Source organism: Felis catus, chromosome C2 (assembly GCF_018350175.1).
Source record: "Felis catus isolate Fca126 chromosome C2, F.catus_Fca126_mat1.0, whole genome shotgun sequence".
Classification (NCBI taxonomy): domain Eukaryota; kingdom Metazoa; phylum Chordata; class Mammalia; order Carnivora; family Felidae; genus Felis; species Felis catus.
Genome location: NC_058376.1, coordinates 8,254,992 through 8,264,437, shown reverse-complemented (window position 1 = coordinate 8,264,437; position 9,446 = coordinate 8,254,992). Strand labels below are relative to the sequence as shown.

General features: G+C 43.6%; 2 pseudogenes; both read right to left on the bottom strand.

Moving 5' to 3' along the window:
• Positions 1-1,488: 1,488 nt before the first annotated feature.
• LOC111556478 lies at positions 1,489-1,668 on the bottom strand (annotated as a pseudogene).
• Positions 1,669-5,392: 3,724 nt separating this feature from the next.
• On the bottom strand, positions 5,393-5,477 carry LOC111556425 (annotated as a pseudogene).
• Positions 5,478-9,446: the final 3,969 nt, after the last annotated feature.

Sequence of the window (9,446 nt, the reverse complement as noted above, 5' to 3'; positions counted from 1 at the left end):
GCGGGGCTCGAACTCAAGGACCGCGAGATCGTGACCTGGCTGAAGTCGGACGCTCAACCGACTGCGCCACCCAGGCGCCCCTACAATTCTATTTAAAATTCTATTATAGATTCTATTTATAATTCTATTTCTAGAAAATTTCTAGAAAAGGCAAAACCGTGGAGGAAGTAGATCAGTGGTTGCCCTGGGGCTGCGGGTGGGAGCAGGGGGGGACTGCCAACAGGCGAAGGAAGACTTTCGGACGGATGAAGTGTTGGAAAACTGGATTCAAAAAGAAATAAAACTTAAAAAAAAAACAAACAAACAAAGAACAGGAGCTCCTGAGCGGCTCAGTCGGCTAAGCATCTGCCTTCGGCTTGCGTCGTGGTCTCACGGTTCCTGGGTTCGAGCCCCACATCAGGCTCCTTGCTGACAATGCGGAGCCTGCTTAGGATTCTTCCTCTTCCCCTCTCTCTGCCCCTCCCCTGCTCGCTTGCTCACTCTCTCACTCTCAAAATAAATAAATAAACTTAAAAAAAAAAAAAACCTTGGGGCGCCTGGGTGGCGCAGTCGGTTAAGCGTCCGACTTCAGCCAGGTCACGATCTCGCGGTCCGTGAGTTCGAGCCCCGCGTCGGGCTCTGGGCTGATGGCTCCGAGTCTGGAGCCTGTTTCCGATTCTGTGTCTCCCTCTCTCTCTGCCCCTCCCCCGTTCATGCTCTGTCTCTCTCTCTGTCCCCCAAAAAATAAATAAACGTTGAAAAAATATATATATAAAGAGTCATATGCTGTACCAACTGAGCCAGCCAAATGCCCCAAAGCCACCCCAAGTTTTTTTTTTTTTTAGTTTTATGTTGTTTTCTTTTTTTCTTTTTTTTTTAAATCTTATTTTTTAAATTTACATCCAAATTAGCGTATAGTGAGGGCAACAATGATTTCAGGAGGGGATTCCTTAGTGCCCCTTCCCCATTTAGCCCATCCCCCCTCCCACAACCCCTCCAGTAATCCTCAGTTTGTTCTCGCTGTTTATGAGTCTCTTCTGTTTTGTCCCCCTCCCTGTTTTTATATTATTTTTGTTTCCCTTCCCTTATGTTCATCTGTTTTGTCTCTTAAAGTCCTCATATGAGTGAAGTCCTATGATTTTTGTCTTTCTCTGACTAATTTCGCTTAGCATAATACCCTCCAGTTCCATCCACGTAGTTGCAAATGGCAAGATTTCATTCTTTTTGATTGCCGAGTAATACTCCACTGTATATATATACCACGTCTTCTTTATCCGTTCATCCATTGATGGACCTTTGGGCTCTTTCCATACTTTGGCTATTGTTGATAGTGCTGCTATAAACATGGGGGTGCATGTGTCCCTTCGAAACAGCACACCTGTATCACTTGGATAAATGCCTAGTGGTGCAGTTGCTGAGTCGTAGGATAGTTCTATTTTTAGTTTTTTGAGGAACCTCCATACTGTTTTCCAGTGTGGCTGCACCAGCTTGCATTCCCAGCTATCCCAAGTTTGAAGCTCCGGACAGGGGGGCACTGTACCTGGAGGAGTGGGCAGAGCAATCTCCTATTCTATCTACCTGTTCCTAAAATCCATTTAATGCATTGTCCTTGGATAGAGGACGTATCAGATATGAAACTGATAAGAACAGATCTTCCACTCGATCTTAGCCAAAAGGCTGAAAATAAAGCTAAAGCTGTTTTTTTTAAAAAGAAACGAAAAGAAATGGTTCTTTCAGGACCAGCCCAAGACTACTTTATACAACCAGCTTGCCTTGCCTATAATTTCATGGTAGCCATCATACGTTCGCATGGGGGAGACTCTCTCCTGAGGAGGGCACTTTGACGTGTAAATCTAGATGATGTTATATCAAATCGGGCTTGGTGACATTTCAAAAATTAGAATTGACAATTTCTATATAAACATGCTTGTGATTATATTGGCCAACCAATGCCATGTTCAAGAGTGTTAATACATTAAATTGAGAGAGGCAAAGAAACCACCTCCCTCATCTGGGGAGATGTGACATGACTCGGAGAATGGAGAGTTTGGGGGAGCTTTTCTTGAACCAGGCAGCTGTTTAGGGCAGCTCCTGGGGCAGGAGGAGAGGTATTTAGGGTGTAGACTTGAATGCCTCCACTGACAACTGTGGTATGCTGGCTCCACACATCTCCATCACCACAGAAATGTAGGGAAATTATATTAGGAAAATTCATCTCGCTTAAAGGCATGGGAATGAATGGAAAATTCTGGGGCCAACTTGACTAGTGCTTCTGTCCACAGCAAGTGGTGCTCAAACTCGGGTGTGCATTAAAATCTCCTGACTTGTTACGAAGGCAGATTCCCAGGCCAGGCCCATTCAAGACCAAATTGAATGTCTGGGAACAAAGGCCAGAGTCTGAATCCTGCAGGAGCCTCCAAGGTGATTTCTGCTGCTGATCCTCAAAACACAGATAAAGGAACACTGAATAAAGAAGAGAGAAAGGAGGGAGAGGGAAGGAAAGCAAGTAAGAAAGAAATAGAAAAAAGGAAAGAAAGGAGGGAGGGAGAGAGGGAGGGAGGGAGGAAGGAAGGAACGAACGGAAGAGAAAGCAAGAAAGCAAGCAAACAAGAAAGAGTAAGGAATAAGTAGGACCCAATGAAAGTGATGAAGATACCTAGCCAGGCCTTGCGTTAAGCACCTCAGCTGAGTTTAGTCTTTGGTTCTTTCCAAACCTCTTTGTCTCATATCCACATCTCATAGTGTGCCTTCCTCTTTACCTGCCTCTTAGCCTTGCTCTCAGGTAGAGGAGTCCCCCTGTGACGGTCGGAGGGCAGAGTTTGAAAGGGTTTTCTCTTGCAACTTCCCAGCCCCCACCCACCATGGGACATGACCGAGCTAGAGGTAGACGAAACCTTCACTCACTGGCTTGTAGGGTGGTTCTCACTCTGGGATCACTGTTGAGGGGGAGAGAAGCACAGTGTTGGTTGAATTTGACAACCCAGCCCAGGACGGAACCTCTTCGCTCGTGAGGACACCTATCCACTTTTGCACGAGGAGGGAGGAATGCCTTCCTGTCTGTGAGACCCTGCACACGGTGATCCACCGTTGATTCCTTAGCTCCAGAGACGCTTCTGCTCCCGGTTTTCCTCGGCAACAACCCAGTCCGTGAGCAATGGCCCTTGGTTTTCTCTGGGAGATTCGCCTCCCCACCAGACCATGGAGAAACTTTGGCAGCCATGTTTGTGACATGTGACACTCCCCCCATCGGTCACTGCCGACTGGACCCAGGGTGGACACTTAACCCACATTGGCCCAATCGGAGCCGGTTTTCCTGGAAACTGGCAATTATTACGAAGATATTCCCATCCCAGTTTTGTTTGGTTTCTCATACAGAGAAAGAGAGAAAATTCGGGGGCTTTCACACAGCTGTTTTTCCAGTCAAGAGGGATGAAATATAGGTGAGAGAGAGAGAGAGAGGAGAGTTGTCTGATGCAGAGGGTCCCTCTGGCGTGCCTCCACCTCAGTTCTCAGTTCAGATCCCTTCTGAGCCCTTGCTGATTTCCTGTACTTCCCTTCCATCAGACTCTCCAGTCTCATCGAAATAAAGAGTTTCACTGGGGCGCCTGAGTGGCTCACTAGGTTGAGCGTCCGACTTCGGCTCAGGTCATGATCTCAAGATTCGTGAGTTCAGTCCCCACATTGGGTTCACTACTGTCAGCACAGAGCCTACTTCAGATCCACTATCCCCCCTCTCTGCCCCTCCCCTTATAGTGCACTCTCTCTCAAAAATGAATAAAACATTTAGAAAGGAAGAAAAGAGCCTCTTATGGTTGTTTATTCCAGCTCTGACCTGCAGTCAGAGTCCTCACTAATCCAGGTAAGATCACATTACCCTTTGCCTATCTCTGTCCTGGTTTAACTGTCGAATCCCCTCCTTCCAGAGACAGGAAGGCAGACCACAATGTCTTCCTTACGGTACAAAATCAGAGCTTTCAAAAACCCAGTTTGGGGGCGCCTGGGTGGCGCAGTCAGTTAAGCGTCCGACTTCAGCCAGGTCACGATCTCGCGGTCCGGGAGTTCGAGCCCCGCGTCGGGCTCTGGGCTGATGATGGCTCAGAGCCTGGAGCCTGTTTCCGATTCTGTGTCTCCCTCTCTCTCTGTCCCTCCCCCGTTCATGCTCTGTCTCTCTCTGTCCCAAAAATAAATAAACGTTGAAAAAAATTAAAAAAAAAAACAACCCAGTTTGGTTTGAATTACTATCTATAATGTGATACGTCGCCTGTATTTGAAATTATACAATCATTATTAATTCTTAGGTGCAAAATGGAACTATAGATTTATTTTATTAAAAAAAAAATACTTGGGGCGCCTGACTGGCTCAGTTGGTGGTGCACGTAATTCTTGATCTCAGGGTTGTGGGTTTGAGTCTCACATTGGGTGTAGAGATCATTTAAAAATAAAGTCTTAAAAAAGAAAAGAAAAGAAAAAGGAAATAATCTGTCAGGGCGCCTGGCTGGCTCATCAGAAGAACACACACTCTTGATCTCAGGGTGGTGAATCAGGGCCTCTACACTGGGCGTAGAGATTACTTACTTACTTACTTAATTAAATAAAAAAGAATCTGAATCCTTGTCATTTAGAGTTACATATTGAAATATTTACGCCTGAAATGATACGATGTCAGGATTTGCTTCTGAACAATGCTGGAAGGCAGGAAGTGGGTGAGGGCATAGATGAAACAAGGTTGACCTTGAGCTGATAACTGTTGAATCTAGGTGACTTGGGTTCATTGTGCTAGTCTGTCTACTTTTGCATATATTTCAATTTTTCCATAATAAGAAACTCTAAAAATAAGGATGGAAATTTTTTCAGGGGAATACCTCTGAAAGAACACGAAACTATCGACACTCAAAAGTAAGAAGACACTTCTTAAATTAGCGATCTTAAAAGTAAGCCTCCAAAGGCAGTCACCTCTCACGGGAATGGGTCTTGTGCAGCATGTAACTAGCGTGTGAATAAAAACATGCCGGCTGCGGATGACCCCCCTTCCTTTGAATGAAAATAACATCTCAGAGCTTGTGTTCAACTCCTCTCTGATGCAATCCAAAATATGCTAAGATCTATAGCTGCCTTTCAAATTTAAACAAACCACATTTGACTATATACTTAGTAGTGTTTTTTGTTTTGTTTTTAAATGTTTGTTTATTTATTTTGAGAGAGAGAGAGAGAGAGAGAGAGTGTGTGTGTGACTATGGGGGAGGAAGGAGAGAGAGAGAGAGAGAGAGAGAGAATCCCAAGCAGCCTCTGTGCTGTCATCACAGAGCCCGACACAGGGCTCGAACTCACGAGCCGTGAGATCATGACCTGAGCCAAAATCAAGAGTCAGAGGATCACCTGATGGAGCCCCCCAGGCGCCCCTGTACTACGTAGCTTTTTGTGTGTCCCCCTGTGCAGAGGCCATGCTAATCTTGCCTGTATTGTTCCAATTTTAGTATTTGTGCTGCCACAGCGAGCACAATATACTTAGTAGCTTTTATTTTATTAAAAATTATTTGGTGAATTTAAGGGTGAGAAACATTGCTCTAAGTAGAACGTTTTCCAAATAGGTTGAAAGCATGCGTGTCAGAAAATAAAGCATCTTGAGAGTTCTCCAACGTCTCCAAAAAGCTTACTGTATCTGTGCGTACCTTCTTATTTAGAGGAGCGAGTAGGAGGGAGGAGGAGGGAGGGTGCCTGTTGAGTATTCCAGAGTGTCTGATGATTCTTTATATATTCATTATGGTTAAGAGTGGGTTTTGTGGGGGGGTTGGATCCGAGGAGGAATATTTAGTTTTCCTTTTGAGTGTGGCTGTCCATTTCACCTCCAGGCCTACCCGTTTTCAAGGTGGCCAAAGTATTGTCTGTCAGAGGACCCAAGGAGACCATCGCTCCTTGCCTGACCCATTGCTGTCTTGATTTCACGGTTACTCTCACACCGTGGACACATTTGAGGGCCCACCTCGAGACCAGGAGTCTTCAGTTTCCTTTTTAGTGTCTGAACGTCTATTCCTTTCACAGCACAACTTCTCAGATTGAGGGAGGGGTTTCCTTTGATTGGACTTTGCAACACTGCCCTCCTGACTGGTCTTTCCACGGTAGGCTTTTGCTCTTGTATGACACATGTGTACTCAAAACAACGTATTTTACTGTCTAAGTTCGGGCTCCTCTGCTTCCAAAGACTAAAGACCCGCTCTCTATCTCATGGAAACAGGAGGTCATAGTAAGGACATTTTTTTCATCAAAATGCATCAAGACTAAAAAAAAAAAAAAAAAAAAAAACGAACAAAAACTATTTCTCCCTTCAAGAACCTAATGACCCCCTTAGTTACATCTCAGGTGTTCGTGAATTAAATGGCACTAAAACGTTAGAATTACAAGGACAGCATTTAAAAATCTTTTTGTTATGAAATATTTACTCCATGAGAAAATAAAGCAAATATTATAGCCGAGTCAATAAACCAATTAATAGTTAGATCACTTTTCCATGGAGCCGTATTCCTTTATAGACAAGGTTGTATTAATAAGAAGTAAAACCTAAATCAGGCCCTCCATCACTTCTCATCCCTAACCCAAGGTAAATGTCAGTTAAGTTGCGGATTTCAGACCTTAAAATAATGTTTTAAGGAAATTCAAATATTCAAAATATTTAAGTATGTTAAATATTTAACTGTATTTAAATTTTCATCTAGCTATTCAACAAAGGAGTTTAAATATTGTAAAGAAAAACAGAAAGGCTTGGGGTGCCTGGGTGGCTCAGTTGGTGAAGTGTCAGACTCTTGGTTTTGGCTCAGGTCATGACCTCACAGTTTCATGGGTTCGAGCCCCCTGTCGGGCTCCACACTGAGAGCATGGAGACTGCTTGGGATTCTTCTCTCTCTCCCTCTCTCTCTATCCCTTCCCCACTCGTGCTGTTTCCCTCTCAAAATAAATAAATAAACTTTTAAAAAAAGGAAAGAAAAATAGAAAGGCTTTTCAAACCATAATTTCTTCTATGGGTTGTATTTCTATAGATGTAACTGGTTGTGAAACAAAGTCTAATACAGTTATACATAACATAATTGTTTGAGACTAACACGGTAAATGGTAAAATTGCTCAAGGTCAGACGTAAGAAACATTTTGTGGCACCTGTTTTAACATGTTCAGATAATAACTTCAGATATTAAATCAATGGCTTTGAATATTTTGGCCTAGGACCCTCAGGAAGAAATACTTTTTAAATTTTTTTAAACTTTATTTATTTTGAGAGAGAGAGAGCAAGCAGGGGAGAGGCAGAGAGAAGGAGAGAGAGAGAATCCCAAGCAGGCTCTGTGCTATCAGTGCAGAGCCAGATGTGGGGCTCGAACTCACAAACCGTGAGATCGTGACTTGAGCAACATCCAGACCAGATGCTGAACCGACTGAGCCGCCCAGGTGCCCCTTGACTTTCTTAATAACTTTCTTGGGAGCACAAAAGTTTTTAATTTTGATGAAGTCCAGTCTCTCTGTTTTTTTCTTTTGTTGTTTGTGCTTGTGGTGTCATATCTAAGAATTCATTGCCAAATCCAAGGTCATGAAGATTTTCTTACTCCTATGTTTTCTTCTAGATGTTTCATACTTTAGCTTCTACATTCAGGTCTTTGATCCATTTTGAGCTAATTTTGGCATCTGGTGTCAGGCGGGCTCGAACTTCGTTCTTTTCTATGTGGCTGTCTAGAGTCCCAGCACCATTTGCTGAAAAGACCACTCTTTCCTCAGCAAATTGTCTTTGCCCTCTTATGCCAACTGACCACACATGCATGGGTCTATTTCTTTTTTTTGTTTTGTTTTTTATTTTGTTTTGTTTTAACTGTATATATATATATATATTTTTTGCTTTAGTATTGTAAAGCCTTAACATTAGAAACATACCAAACCAAAAACGAGCAAAAATATTCCCGAGTAGAGTAGTTTAGGACACACGTTTATAAACATGTATAATTGTATGGGTTTATTACATTTATTTATTTATTTATTTATTTATTTATTTATTTATTTTAATGTTTATTTACTTTTTGAGACAGAGAGAGACAGAGCATGAACGGGGGAGGGTCAGAGAGAGAGAGGGAGACACAGAATCCGAAACAGGCTCCAGGCTCTGAGCGGTCAGCACAGAGCCCGACGCGGGGCTCGAACTCACCAACCGCGAGATCATGACCTGAGGTGAAATCGGACGCTTAACCGACTGAGCCACCCAGGCGCCCCTGTATGGGTTTATTTCTAAGCCCACTATAGACTGCTCCATCTAGCAATAGCAGAATTCACATGTTTCTCAAGCTCACATGGAACATTCACTAAGATAGGCCATGTTCTGGGCCATAAAACAGACCTCAACCAATTTAAAAGAATAGAAATCATACAAAGCGTCCTCTCAGGCCACAGTGGAATTAAACTAGAAATCAACGAAAGAAAGATAACTGGAAAATCCTAAACTATCTGGGCATTACACAACACATTTCTTTTTATTTTTTTTTTAATGTTTATTTTTTAGAGAGAGAGAGAGAGGGAGGGAGGGGCAGAGGGAGAGAGGGAGACACAGCAAACAACACATTTCTAAATAACACATGGGTTAAAGAAGAAATTCTCAAGAGAAATTTTAGAATATTTTAAACTGAATAAAAATGAAAATACAACTTATCATGGGGCTCCTGGGTCCTGGTCATGATCTCTCGGTTCATGGGTTTAAGCCCCGCATCAGGCTCTGTGCTAACAGCTCAGAGCCGGGAGCCTGCTTCAGATTCTGTCTCTCTCTCTGCCCCTTTCCCACTCACGAACTGGCTGTCTTTCTCTCTCTAATACAAACATTGAAAAAAAAAATGAACACAACTGATCAAACTCTAGCCAAGCCAACCAAGAAAAAAAGACACAAGTTACTAGCGTTAGAAATGAAAGAAGGAGACTTAACACTTTCCAGTTCTACATGTAAGAAGTTTGGTAAGCCACCACTCCATCCTAATAAGTAAAAAGCCGAACAGACTAAAAAATTAACAACTCTTCTCGGATCCATAAGAGAGGGGATGACACAAGGCAAATTGTGGCAACAAGATTGGAGAGACAGGGATGCCTGGATGGCTCAGTCGGTTAAGTGGCCCACTTTGGGTTTCAGCTCAGATCATGACCTCACAGTTCGTGGGATCAAGCCCCGCATCCGGCTCCGTGCTGACAGTGTGGAGCCTGCTTGGGATCCTCTCTCTCCCTCTTTCTCTGGCCCTCCCCTGTGCTCTCTCTCAAAATAAATAAACATTTAAAAAATAATAATAAGGTGCGCCTGGCTGGCTCAGTCGGTTAAGCGTCTGACTTCAGCTCAGGTCATGATCTCATGGTCTTGGGATCAAGTCCCCTGTCGGGCTCTGTACTGACAGCACGGAGCCTGCTTGGGATTCTCTCTCTCCTCTCTCTGCCCCTCCCCTGCTCGTACATGGGCTCGTGC